Genomic DNA, 13,533 nt, shown 5'->3' with positions numbered 1-13,533 from the left:
GTAATCCAGCAACCACAATATTGTGTAACCAAATCAGAAGACTGATTTTCTGTGCTCTGTTCATTACCAACAAGCCACTAGTTTTAGTCCGCATACCAGTGGAAAATTATACATTGACATGGACCAAAAGAAACTTAAATGTGTGTGTGTGTGTGTGTGTGTGTGTGTGTGTGTGTGTGTATGCGTGTGTGGTGGTGTGTGGGTATATGTTGAACCTCTCATGTGCCCCAAAGTCCTCACAGAGAGAGGGAAGACAGAATGTGGTTTCAAACTGGCTCTCTTTCTTTATCCATCTCCCTCCCAAAGTCAACTTTACATTTCTGAACTCTGCTACTAAAGTAATTCTGTTTCATTTTCAGTTCCTTTGGGTGAAACCACAGACCAAGCACTCCCTTTTGTCTTTGTCTTCTGACATTCAAGACTTTGATTTTTTAATTCCTTTGCTTTTCTTCCTTCAGCTTTCTCTGTGGTTCAAGTACATCTTGATTCTAAAATAATGCATTCATTGCCATCTCAATAATACCCCTAAATTTTTGGAGTAGTTGTCCTAACAGTTTCATAGTTTTATTGCACATGCAGTTACAGTTGCTATTCTCTATAGGAACATATTTTCTAACTTTAATTAATAGAGAATAAGAATTTTGAAAGTCTAATGAAACCTACAGTTTAATCAATAATTTTGTAGTCTTAGTATTTTAATAGAATGCACCCAACCCAATCAACAAATTGTTCCTTCATCCTCACCATTCTCAAGAGCTCTTTTTTAATTTTAAGGAGTATAAATCCTATGAAGGCAATTCTATTAAATCAGCTATACCTGTGAGAATGTTTATATTACTTCCTTCATTTGAAGCAAAGCTAAATACAATTCCTAAGAAATATAAATGAGAAGTAATATTTAAATAATGAAACAGTTTAGCAAAGGAAATTGAGATAGAAGCACTTAAAATGACAGCTATTCATTAAATGAGACATGGTAGGCTATATCAATAAATAATTCTGTATTCATGTAGCACAGTGAATACCACAAACAGTGGAAATGGAAATGGTGGTGACATGTGCAGTGGGTATGAATCCTAAGTGAAGGAGTTAACTAGAAAGTAGGTATCATATACACAGTTTTGAAACTTTCATAGTATCTTTAATACACCAAGGAAATTTGTGAGACCTCTATAACAGGCTTCAAGTGCTTGGAAACGTTGAATGAGAAAAAACAGAGAAAAAGGGGATGTTTTGCTCTAAAATTTTACCCACAAAAACCTGGAAACAAAATGGAATTCATCAAATGAAAAATTCAGAAATTTAAAATTCACCTTGAACAGAAAATCATCTTCAGGAGCTATATACACTTACGTTTTTCCTTCTAAAGACTAGCATGCTCATGTATTGATTTTCCAATACCATGCTGTGTAAGAAAGGTGTGGTAATGGTCCTGTTTATACATTTGTAATTCTCCATGTGTTGAAATCTTTCCTTTAGTCTTTGTCCTGGACAGAGATCCGACCTTCCAAATAATCGTTATCAGCATGGAATGCTGAGGAGCTCACCCTCCCTTCCAGCTATGTGACAGGAGGAATTTTCAACACTTTCACAATCCTGCTCATTTCAAATAAACACAAAAATGGAAGTGCTTCATGAATAACAAATCCCTGCTGGGCTAGGCTGTGTTTTCCTGACTAATTTTTCACTAACCACAGCTCTGAAGCCTCTGACCCTAAGGCATCAGGCATTCTCTACATAAACACAGGCGTACTGTCAGCATTATGCTTTTGTTATCCATAATCGCTCTTTTGCCATACTCGCAGTCTAGATAAGTGAGTTGAGGGAAATGCACTTGTTAAAACTGTCTTGCACTCATGAGATGCACCATCCTATTGTAAGGTTAAAACCTAGACTGATAGCAAGAACAGCTACTAGTCACTCTCAAAGATGTGTTGATGCCCTGGCTTTTCCTTCATAGCAACAGCACATCTTCTAGGAACATTGAGATATTGAGATTTGTAAATATCCTGATTGGGGTTAACTACTGAATTCGAAGCAATGCCGGCATCGTCGCTGGGTACTCCCCACGTGTGTTCACTCACAGGCTAGTTTTTCTGTGGTATGCCTTTGGCTAATAATTTCTATTTGCTTCATTTTCTGTTAATAGTACTAGGTATTAGAGGTGGGTTTCTCAAATTTGATCTTACAGGAAAGGTATGTGTTTATTTTAGATGAAATCCACTCATGTGGAAATAGTGATTTCCCAACACATCAGGAATTACCCCAACACTGGTCACCTTTCAACTCTGATTAATTAGCCCAGGAAGAGAAATGAAAGTAAAACTCTTGAAATTTCTGTTCCCTTGAAGCATCACTGAGCTTCACAAAATTTGGACCATCCTAATGTTTCCATTCTCGAGGGTGAAAATATTCCCACCACTACCAATGGGGGGTCTGACTGAGCAACAGTACTAAGTGATGAATACAAAATTTGGAGTTTCAATTAGAGAAAATGGGTAAGTGTATGTTATTTCACCTGTAGGAACCGACTATTAAAGCATGGTATTTTGTACTTCCCTTCCTTCGGTCAGGTTTCATTGACTGACATGGCTTTAATGATACAATGTGAATATGTAAGGAGTCTTTCACTTGAGGCACATGCAAACAGGTATGAAGTCTTAATTAGTTGGCATACATGAGCTAAATCCCCAGGTCATACAGACTGGACCTCATATCAAGCAAGATGTAACCTTTCTACTTGTATTAGAAAGCCCTAATTGAAGGTACAATGGATGCCGGAAAAACACAAATTATAAGCATTCCTACACCCACCACTGCTAATGGGAATACAATTGGACAGAGTACTTCATCCCTTTCCATTAGTTGACATATTCGCTCTGTTACTTTCATTAGTTTGGAATTAGGAAGACGGTATGGTAGTAATATGGCTACTTATGGGGAAAGTGAGGAAGGTCACCTGCACCCATATTACCCATGGATTCTTAAGTCATGTTTCCCTGTTTTTATATGCCTCTCTTCAGAGTTTAAGGGCATTTTACTTTGTATTTGAAAATTGCTTTCTCACTTTTTTATCCCATTATAGTGAAAAAGAAGTACTTATGGATCAGCACCAAAGCCCGCTCGCCTGAGTTTCATTGTGTCTAGGAGAGTGCCCTGGAAAAAGCACCATACATATTACTAAACAGCCTCCTGCGTTTGGTGGATTGAACTTTCTCTCTGTTTCTTTCCCCTCTACTTAAGATGTATTACAATGACTTTGTAGTTTAGCACCATTACATTTATTTATGATCCTTTTCCAGATAACCAAGACCAATTTGAATTTTGAACATGTTTTCCCCTAAGCATTGCTTATAGCTCTGAGGCTCAAATAAGTATGATGTCTCATCTATCATTCATGAAAGTATCAAACAAACAGCCTCTGTGAAATATTATTTATACTCTCAGGTTGAGGCACTGATTTATTAGTATTTACTTTTTCCTATGTCCCCACAGATAACATACACTAATCTAATAGTTTTGTAGTGCAGACAGACATTATTTGTTTAGGAATAATATACAATAGTGATAAGACAAAAATTCCAAAGTCCAAGCAAAAAAGATGTCTTCTACCATCTGAGGCTAATTACTCAAGATAAAAATGTATATGTAGAATGCATACCGAGAAAAAGAACTCATATTATAAAATCTTGTTTCACTATTCTGTAGAGATACTTTTAAGGATATTTTCCCAAGACAGTTACTGGCCAGGCCATTTGTTTCCAGTGAAAACGAGGCAAGGAACCAATGAACGCATAGGCAAAGAGCCACTGCGGGTAACTTGCCTGTAATCTCAGTATTCAGGAGGCCTAGGCTGAAGAAATGTTAGCTCAAAGTTAGTGCTACTTGACGAGTCTGTACATAAGCCTGAACTGCATGCCCAGATCCCAAACCCCTGTCTCAAAAAATATACATATTTACAGGTACATATACATGTATGTATACATTATACATGCATATATTTTTCATATATATATATATATTGCTGTTTATGTGCTATCTGAATGTTGGAGATTAAATTTTAAAATAGATAATGTTTTCTGATTTCACAGACCTATACCTGTTTGAAAGTAAAATATTAAAAATCTGTCCACCAGTTCAGAACTAACAGCTTGGAAACATTTTGAGATAGAAATGAGGTTGCTAAAACTGATCAAACTGGCTCTCATGAAATTTTGAGCTCACTTAATTTTTTTTTTTAATTTCTGAATGTTTGTTTAGTCTTTGCATTCCTTTTTCTTATGGTTTATTTCTTCTGAATTGACTTCCAGAAAGTATTGGTTTAATATTTCTATTTTCCTGTCCTTTGTACTTATACTTTACACAACTGATCCATCATTTGTATGACGGAATGAAGTGCATGATCTCAAAATGCTTCTTAATTTGTATACCAAAGTAATTGTTAATGTAGCTAGCTTTGTATTTAGTTTTCAGTTTCTAAGGTTTTTGATATTTACATTCACCTTTTGTGATCGCTAACTCTCTCTCTCTCTCTCTCTGATTTGAAGATTAGAAAGTTAAGTCACGAGTAATGCATTCAACTGTATGCAGTGATTAATTTGTGAAACAATGGAAAATAGTGGTGAGGGTGGGGGTCTTTAAAGTCAGTGTTCTACTTTGCCTGTTTGGGGAAACCTATAGTATACTGTTGACTATGTTCACTCCAGAGAGGGAAAGAGAACTCGGTCACTTTAACTGACACTGCACTCTCGCTTGTTAAGATGAATTGCTCTGAGTTTAACAAAATTAAATTTAAGACATAGAGATCTCTTTTACCAATTGCTACATAAATCACACCATCTCTTGGCAGCCCTCTCTTTCTGTTATGACTTACAGTTTTGTTTTATGACAACAGTGTTAGATTTATAATCATTTCTAACTGCCTCAATCCCACATTTACAATTTTCTAGCTTTATGATCCTAAACAATATTCATGGTAAACCTTGTTTTCTCATTAGCATGAGGAAACAAAGCCTATCCTTGTCCACAGCTTTGAAATTCTGATAAAAATAAGTTCACTCATGAAAGACTTTGAAAGTTAGCTGGGTTTGTTCTATAAATATCATAGTTTTTATAGTTCCTTTCTTGGGACTAAAGATACTCTGTAGTGTATATGCTTCTGGGATTTCCAGTCTCCAACATAATTGTATGTACAAATTTGTTCTGATTTTCTTCTCCAGCATAGACAATGTTTTTAGACAGGTATTTTTTAATGGTTAAAGGTGACAGAAGAAAGAATTTTTTTTATTATTCAATGCCTCTCAGATACTTCTGAGAAAATATTTACTATACGGGAAATTATTTCTAAGCTCATATTACTTCCTTTATGATCTGTGTACTTGCAATTTCTGCTCTCTTCTCTCTCTGTACTAGAACTGGGTCTAAGCCAGCTCATTATATGTCAGATTGCAACATCTTTCATGGGTCAATCTTCTCCTCCAGGTTACGTTTCCCTTAATTTCAAAAGCAATCACTGATAGCAACAATTCTGAAATGGTGATAGCACACATGCGGTATCCTGTCATTAGCAATGAGGCAGGGAGGGGTTGATCACTGAGTAATTTATCATCATCAGAATCAACACATCATTTACACCTGTTTTTCAAAAATTAGAAAGTGTTTTAGCTGCCCTCCTGTGTTCTTGTGGGTAGAGCCAAAGAGGGCATTTTTAATTATTTATTGTATTTTTTGAGATTATAATATAATTGCATTATTTATTCCTTCCTTTTTCCTAAATCCAAACAAACCCATATACCAAGCACCCCTTTGAACGTTTTTAGATTCATGACCTCTTTGTTCATTTGTTGTTGTTGTTGTTGTTGTTGTTGTTGTTGTGTGTTTCTATGTATCTAGTCACGTATGTAAGTATGTATGTTAATATATATTTCTACATATGGTCTCATACACTGCAACTACAGGTGATCATAGTCTGGTCCTTCTGCCTCCACATCCTAAGTGCTAAGATTACAGGCCTGTAGCACCATGGTTGGTTTATACAGTGATGGGTTTCAAACTAAGAGCTTCATGCTATAATGTGAACACTTTGCAAATCGAGCTGTATCTTCATCTCAAAAACAGTTTCATACATGTAAAAATTACTACAATTTTACCTATGTATTTTAATAGAAAAAATACTGAAAATAGCAGGCTGGGAACACTTGGTTTCTAAATGTTATTTTGAAAATGTCTATGACTCATATTTCAAGTATTTAAGTGAAATTTTTCTGTAAGTATTTTTGTTTATTTCTGGGCTCCTTTAGACAACTATTTATAGCTTTTCCATGAATAATGTTAAAGGGATTTGAATTGAGGAACAGAAAGGAATAAGAAAGAATCTGTACTGAAATCGTTTAGTGTAAGAGTGAGCTTCCTTCTCTGAAATCAGAGAAGGGATCTCCAGTACTCTTTTTCATGATCCCATTAATGTCAACATCACTTGACAAGATTATTTACATGGCTATCTCCAGTTTCTCTCTTAAATCTAATCTGATTAGACCTCCAGCTGTCATCCCCACCTCAAACTCTTCTTGCTGACAGTAATGTTTACGTTGGTCAACCCAAATTCACACCTTACTCATGCATTATCTCTAAATAGTATTTGAAGCTATTTATATCTCTCAATAGAATGGAAGTCTTCCCTCACTTAACTTCCCTACACAGCCTAGTCCTGTCTTCCCTTTCCTCCCCTTGTTCCTCAGGTCATTTATTTTCCTTCTCTTCTCAATTTTCAAAAGCCAATAGCCATAGAAATCAGTCCAGACATTAGCTCCTTTTTATCTTCATTTGCTTGTTAGCATATATTATCTGGTTCCATACCCTTGAATATTATCTATAGGTCTATGAATCTCAAATCTTTCCTTCTTACAATATCTTGTGCCTTCTGAACTCAGTTGTCCACAGTTAGTTCCAACATAATCTTAGCTGTATGCATCTGTCCTTAGCCATGAAAATAAATGTATGTATCTTTTGCTTAGGTGTAGAATTTTTGTTATAGTGCCTGAACAGATGTTCAATACAGGTAAAATGTATATTAAATTATTGTTCCTGTTATGACTAAGCCAGTTGCTGTTACAGCACTTCCTTCATTAGCCGTGATGGCATTTACACGGTTCTGTAATCACTGTCTCCCTGTTGGATCAGTTAACACCATCCTGCTCTTTTCTTTCAACCAACCCTCTGCCATAAGATTTTAAGCCAGCCTACTGACAATATATGACAGACAAAGGATTTATCGAAGAATTGCAGCTTTAAACCTTTAAAGAAGTCATTCACAAATCAACAAGAAGGTTTGTGTTCACATATGTAGAGTGAGAAGAAAAAGGGACCGAGGCAGAAAGCAAGAAAAAAGAATCAATGATTCTGTCTTACTCTTATTATTTATAAGTTTATGGATAAGGAAAGATAAAAATACCCAGTTATACCAAAACAAAGCCTTGAGTCTTGTTAAATGACAAACCAAAGCACAACAAAAACAGTAGATATGAACTTTTCCCTCTTTGAATTTCAATTTTGCTTAGTATCATGCTCTTATTACTATGTAATTTCTCCCTGAGCATCAATAGCCCAAAGGATCACTTCGTGGTAACATATGCGCCATGGTGCCAGTCACACAGCTGCTTTGATTGGGGGAATATATTTTGGTAATTTTCATTTTTATACTGTATTTCACTTAGTTAATTTTCTTTTCATTAATTTATTCATTCACTTTACATCCTGGTCATAGCCCCTTCCTCCTCTCCTACTTGCCCTATCCTTCCTCCCCATCCTGTTTCCCCTATTGCTAAGAAAAGTGGAGAGCCCTACCCACCTTCCCCACCTCATCAAGTCACATCATGATTTAGTTAGTTTTGTTTCCCTGTGGCCTGGCAAGGAAGTCCCACCAGGGGGAAGTGATCAAAAAACAGACAATAGAGTCCATGTAAGAAACAAACCCTTTGTCAGATGAAGGGTTGGTGAAGATCTTTTCCCAGTCTGTAGGCTGCCGCTTTGTTCTCTTGACAGTGTCTCCTGCCTTACAGAAGCTTCTCAGCCTCATGAGGTCCCATTTATTAATTGTTGACATTAAGGCCTGGGCTGTTGGTGTACTGTTCAGGAAGTTGTTTCCTGTGCCTATGTGTCCCAGGCTCTTCCCCACTTTTTCCTCTAACTGAGTTAATGTCTCTGGTTTTAAGTGGAGGTCTCCACCGTTGAGCGGAGAGTGAGATCTGATTCTCACATGAACTCTGGTGCCCCTTTTCTGACCATGTCCCCTGGATGGGAAGGCCTGGTGGCACTCAGAGGAAGGATAGCAAGTTACCAAGAAGAGACTCGATAATCTTAGAGCATATATACGGGGTGGAAGTCTCCCTCAATCACAGACGTAGGGGAGGGGAGAAGGGGGGAAGTGGGAGGGAGGGAAGAATGGGAGGAAACAGGGGAAGGGCTAACAATCAAGATGTAATATGAATAAATTAATAAAAAAAAGAAAAAAGAAAAAGAAAAAGAAACAAACCCATTCCCCTCACTAGTGGACACACATGAACCATGAGCTACCCATTCACTACATCTATGTAGGAGGACCTAGATCCAGTTCATGCACGGTTCTTGGTTAATGCTTCAGACTCCACAGACCTCACTGTGCCCCGGGTTGTTGGCTCTGTCAGTCATTTTGTAGAGCCTTTGTCACTTCTAGGTCCTTTTATCCTTCCTCCACTTTTCCACAAAGCTCCCTCAATGTTTAGCTGTGAATGTCAACATTTGTTTTGAACTACTGCTGGGTGTAGCCTGTCAGAGGACAACTCTGATTGGCTCTTGTCTACACGCATTGCAGAGTATTATTACTGGTGTCAGCGGTTAGCTTTCTTCCATGGGCTGGATCTTGGGTTGGGCATGGCATTGGTTGTACATTCCCTAACCTCTGCTCTGTCTGTTCTATCATTATCCCTGCAGGTCTCGTAGGCAAAATAGGCTTCGGATCAAAGATTTCGTGGGTGGGTTGGTGTTCTCCTCCCTCTTCTAGGAGTCTTGTACAGCTAGAGGCTATCCTCTTCAGCCTCAACGGCCTTGCTGTATGTGGAGCATCTCTTGGATATATGTCCAGGAGTAGTATTGCTGAGCCTTAAGGTAGTACTACTCCCAATTTCCTGAGAAAGCACCAGATTGCTTTCCAAAGTAGTTATACAAGTTTGTACCCCTACCAGCTATGGAAAAGTGTTCCCTTTTCTCCACATACCTGTCAGCACCATCTTACCAAAAGCAATCTACATATTCAATGCAATCCTAATCAAAATCCCAACACAGTATTTCACACACCTTGAAAGAGCAAGTTTAAACTTTCTATGGAAAAACTAAAAACCCACACTAGCTAAAACAATCCCATACAATAATAGAACTGGAGGTATCTCCATCCCTGCTTTCAAGCTATACTACAGAGAAATAGTAATAAACACTGCATGGTGCTAGCATAGAAATAGACTAGTCCATCAATGGAATCAAATCAAAGATACAGAAATTGGACATTTAATTTTTGACAAACAATCCAACACTATACAATGGAGAACAACAGAACAAACAACTCAGGCCCTAGATCAATAATTAATAAATGAACCGCTTTCATGCGACATGCCCCTTGGGCTAGTATGCAGATATAAGTGAGTATATACCATTTGAGTCTCTCTGCTTCTGGGTTAACTCACTCATTATGATGGGACAGAGGGGAGGACATCCTATTGGGACTCTAGATGAGAGAAGCATGGGAGAATAGCAAAGTAGAAGGATCCAGAGGGTCCTAGAAATCTACAAGTAGAACATTATGGTAGGCAGATTTGGGCCCAGGGGTCCCGCTCAAACTAAGGCACCAGCTAAGGACAACACAGGCGGTAAACTTTAAACCCCTACCCAGATCCTACCCAGAATGGACAGAACATTCTCCACAGTTGAGTGGAGAGTGGGGTATGACTTTCACACGAACTCTGGTGCCTCATATTTGACCATGTCCCCTGGAGGAGGAGACCTGGTGGCACTCAGAGGAAGGACAGCAGGTTACCAAGAAGAGACTTGATACCCTATGAGCATATACAGGGGAAGGTAATCCCCCTCAGGAACAGTCATAGGGGAGGGGAATAAGGGGGAAATGGGAGGGAGGGAAGAATGGGAGGATACAAGGGATGGGATAACCATTGAGATGTAACAAGAATAAATTAATAAAAAAATAAATGAACCTCTTGAAACTTAAAAACGTCTGTCAGGAAAATGACACTATCATTAGAATGAAGTGGCAGTCTACGGATTGGGAAAAGATCTTCACCTATGCTACATCTGACAAAGGGCTAATATCCAAACTATATAGAGAACTCAAAACATTAAACAGCAACAAAAAAATTAACCCAATTTTAAACTGTGACACAGAGCTAAACAGAGAATTCTCAACTATTTAGTTAATTCATAAAAGATACCCATGCAGATTTTATAATGCCTACTCCATTCGCTCATAATCTTCACTATGAAACTATTGAAAGTATACATGCATTTAATGTACCTAATGACTTCATCAACATTATTATTTCAGTATTTACTTCTTCCATGTTCATTTACTTAGAATACCCTCTCTCTGTGTCTCTGTCTCTATGTGTGTGTATGATTGTGTATAATTCATGTGTGTGTGTGTGTGTGTGTGTGTGTGTGTGTGTGTGTGTGTGTGTGTGTGTGTGTTGAAGTCAGCTCTTCTCTCCTTTTGGATCACTGTAGAAAGCATCAATTTTGTGACCTCATTTTACATTTAAGTTAAGAAGCGTGGGATAAAACTGTTTAGTTGGTTTCTGTTTGTTTATTTGTTTGTTTTTAATGATCAAATTTTGTCACTTTAACATTCCTAAGCTATGATTTTCTGGTCAAAATGGCACTCTCACTCATGGCAAGCCCTCATGGGGCCAAGTCTCATCTGTTCCTTGTTACAGCAGATCCCTGCACATGGGCTGTTTGCTTGATGTTGGCTATAGAGGAGGCAGAAGTGGTCTTTGCATGTGCAAAGGAGAAATGATTGAATCTTTATTGAATCTTTTTTTTCTTTACATTTTTTTATTAATTTATTCATATTTTATCTCAGTTGTTAGCCCATCCCATGTATCCTCCCATTCCTCACTTCCTCCCACTTCCCCCCTACTCCCCTCCCCTCCCCTAAGTCTGTGTCTGAGGGGGACCTCCTCCCCCTGAATATGCTCATACGGTATCAAGTCTCTCCTTGGTGACCTATTATCTTTCCTCTGAGTGCCACCAGGAATCTCCATCCAAGGGACATGTTCAAATATGGGGCACCAGAGTTTGTGTGAAAGTTAGATCTCCTTCTCCACTCAACAGTGGAGAATGTCCATCGGCTAGTCCGGGTAGGGGTTCAAGGTTTACTGCCTATTTTTTCCTTGGCTGTTGCCACAGTTTGCGGAGGACCCCAGGGCCCAGACTCGCCTGTAGTTTTCCAGGACCCGCTGGATCCTTCTATTTCCTCTTTCTCCCAGGCTTCTCACACCTAAAGTTTCAATAGGATGTCCTCCCCTCTTACCCACTATCCTGGTAGGTACAGTTTTTCATGGGGACGTACACCTTGGACTAGTGTCTCGATATAAGTGAGTATTTTGTCATTTGTAGTACAGAATTTCCTGCTGTTAGTACACAATTATTTAAATTTATCTATTCAAAATGCCTACATATTTTGAAGGGAAAATCAAAACTGAATGTGATTTTCCCAGAAGTATGACTTATAAACCATTTATTTTTCTATATTTTTTTATTTTATTAACCCTGTTTCTTCTCCTTCTCCTTCTTTTTCTCTTCTTCCTCCTCCTCCTCCTCCTCCTCCTCTTTTTTCTTCTTCTTTGAATTTTTTTGGTTTCTGCTTGTGTAGGTCAGGTGTGTGTGTGTGTGTGTGTGTGTGTGTGTGTGTCTGTGTGTCTGTGTGTCTGTGTCTGTGTGACTCTGTGTCTGCATGTGTATTTCTAGGTTGATACAGGTGTGGAAGTTTGAAGCTGATATGAAATATCTTCATTCGTTACTGATCAGTTTTGTTTTCAGACACAGGCTCTTTCAGTGAACCCAAAGCTCAAGAATTCCACCTATTCCAGATAGGCATTTGAAGCATGACCCCTGCTTCCAGGGGGTTGGGGTGGCAGGGAACAACCACACCAGCCCTAACTTTTATGTAGGTTCTGTGATTCTGACCTTTGGTTCTCAGGCATGTCCAGTAAAAGCATTATCTACTGAGGAATCAGTTTACAGCTAACCTTGTTTCCTTAATACCTCTGTATGCTACTGCATGATGGATGCCTTACAAAATGATCTTCTCAATTGACCATTTGCAGACTATGGTGTTGAATCCTTTAACATCAGCACTTGGGAGGCTGATGTAGGAAGATTGTGACCTCCAGGCCAGACTGAGCTGCACAGGAAAACATATATTTAATGATATTTTACATTCATTTTAAATAATAATTTACAATCTAGGTCACATAATATTTCACAAATATGACACAGTAAAGGAATTAATAATACAGCTCATTCTTGTCAGATTGATTTGATTGATGTGTTAAGATTATTGTAGAATTAGAGGTTCATGGAAACTAATCTTTCTTAAGAATTAGTGTTAGACTGTAAAAACATAGTGTTTCCTCTAATAAAACAAAACACACATTGGTTGTTACAATTATTTCACTTATATATGCATATATTTACAGACTACTTTTCAGAAGTGTTCAAAACAGTTTAAAAAGCATGATCTAATACTGCTATCAAACTACAATTATAATAAATCAAAATACAATTATATAAATTGATTATCCAATTCTCATCCGACCATTTAAGTAACTGACTTGATTGCACACTCCCCATCCATAAAGCGAAATTTTATTATACTTCATGGCTAAAAGAAATTTTGGTGTAAAATTGCTAGAGCCTCAGAAGGAAGCATAGGAACAAGAACCTACCTCACAGCTCCCTGAGGACAGCACATGGTGCTCATTCTTTCAAGGAGCCAGAAGAACCCCTGCATTGCTCCTCAAGCTAAAAATTAGCATATTGGTTGGCAAAAGTAATTTCAGGCTATTATGCACAGACAGAGATTCACAGCAGCAATCCTAGGTGTACAGTATTATCTCTAATTATCAATTAGGAAAATAACTGATGGGCACGTTTATTACCAGGGAAATATATGAAGGTTGTACAGCTAATTTTTAAATTATCTGAATGTGTGTGATATGATCATATATGAAGCAGATAGAACAGTTTTGCACATATTCACATATGCAAATGAAGCCAATCATGATATATACCTGTTCTTGGGTAACAGGCTTGTAACTAGCTGAGACTTAACATGGGTGGATTTAACTTTTGTGTGTACTTGCTACATTCCTTTATCGATCAGTCAAGGAAGGCTGGCAAATGCAGAGACAATACAAACAAGGCACAAATATAATTGATTATTATATAATATGAATTCCGGGCATCTGAGTGCTGGCCACCATTAGCAGT

The sequence above is a fragment of the Acomys minous genome, assembly GCF_964271855.1.
Source record: "Acomys minous genome assembly, chromosome: 6".
Lineage (NCBI taxonomy): Eukaryota > Metazoa > Chordata > Mammalia > Rodentia > Muridae > Acomys > Acomys minous.
The sequence above is the reverse complement of the archived record's forward strand: the minus strand, read 5'-3'. Positions refer to the sequence as shown.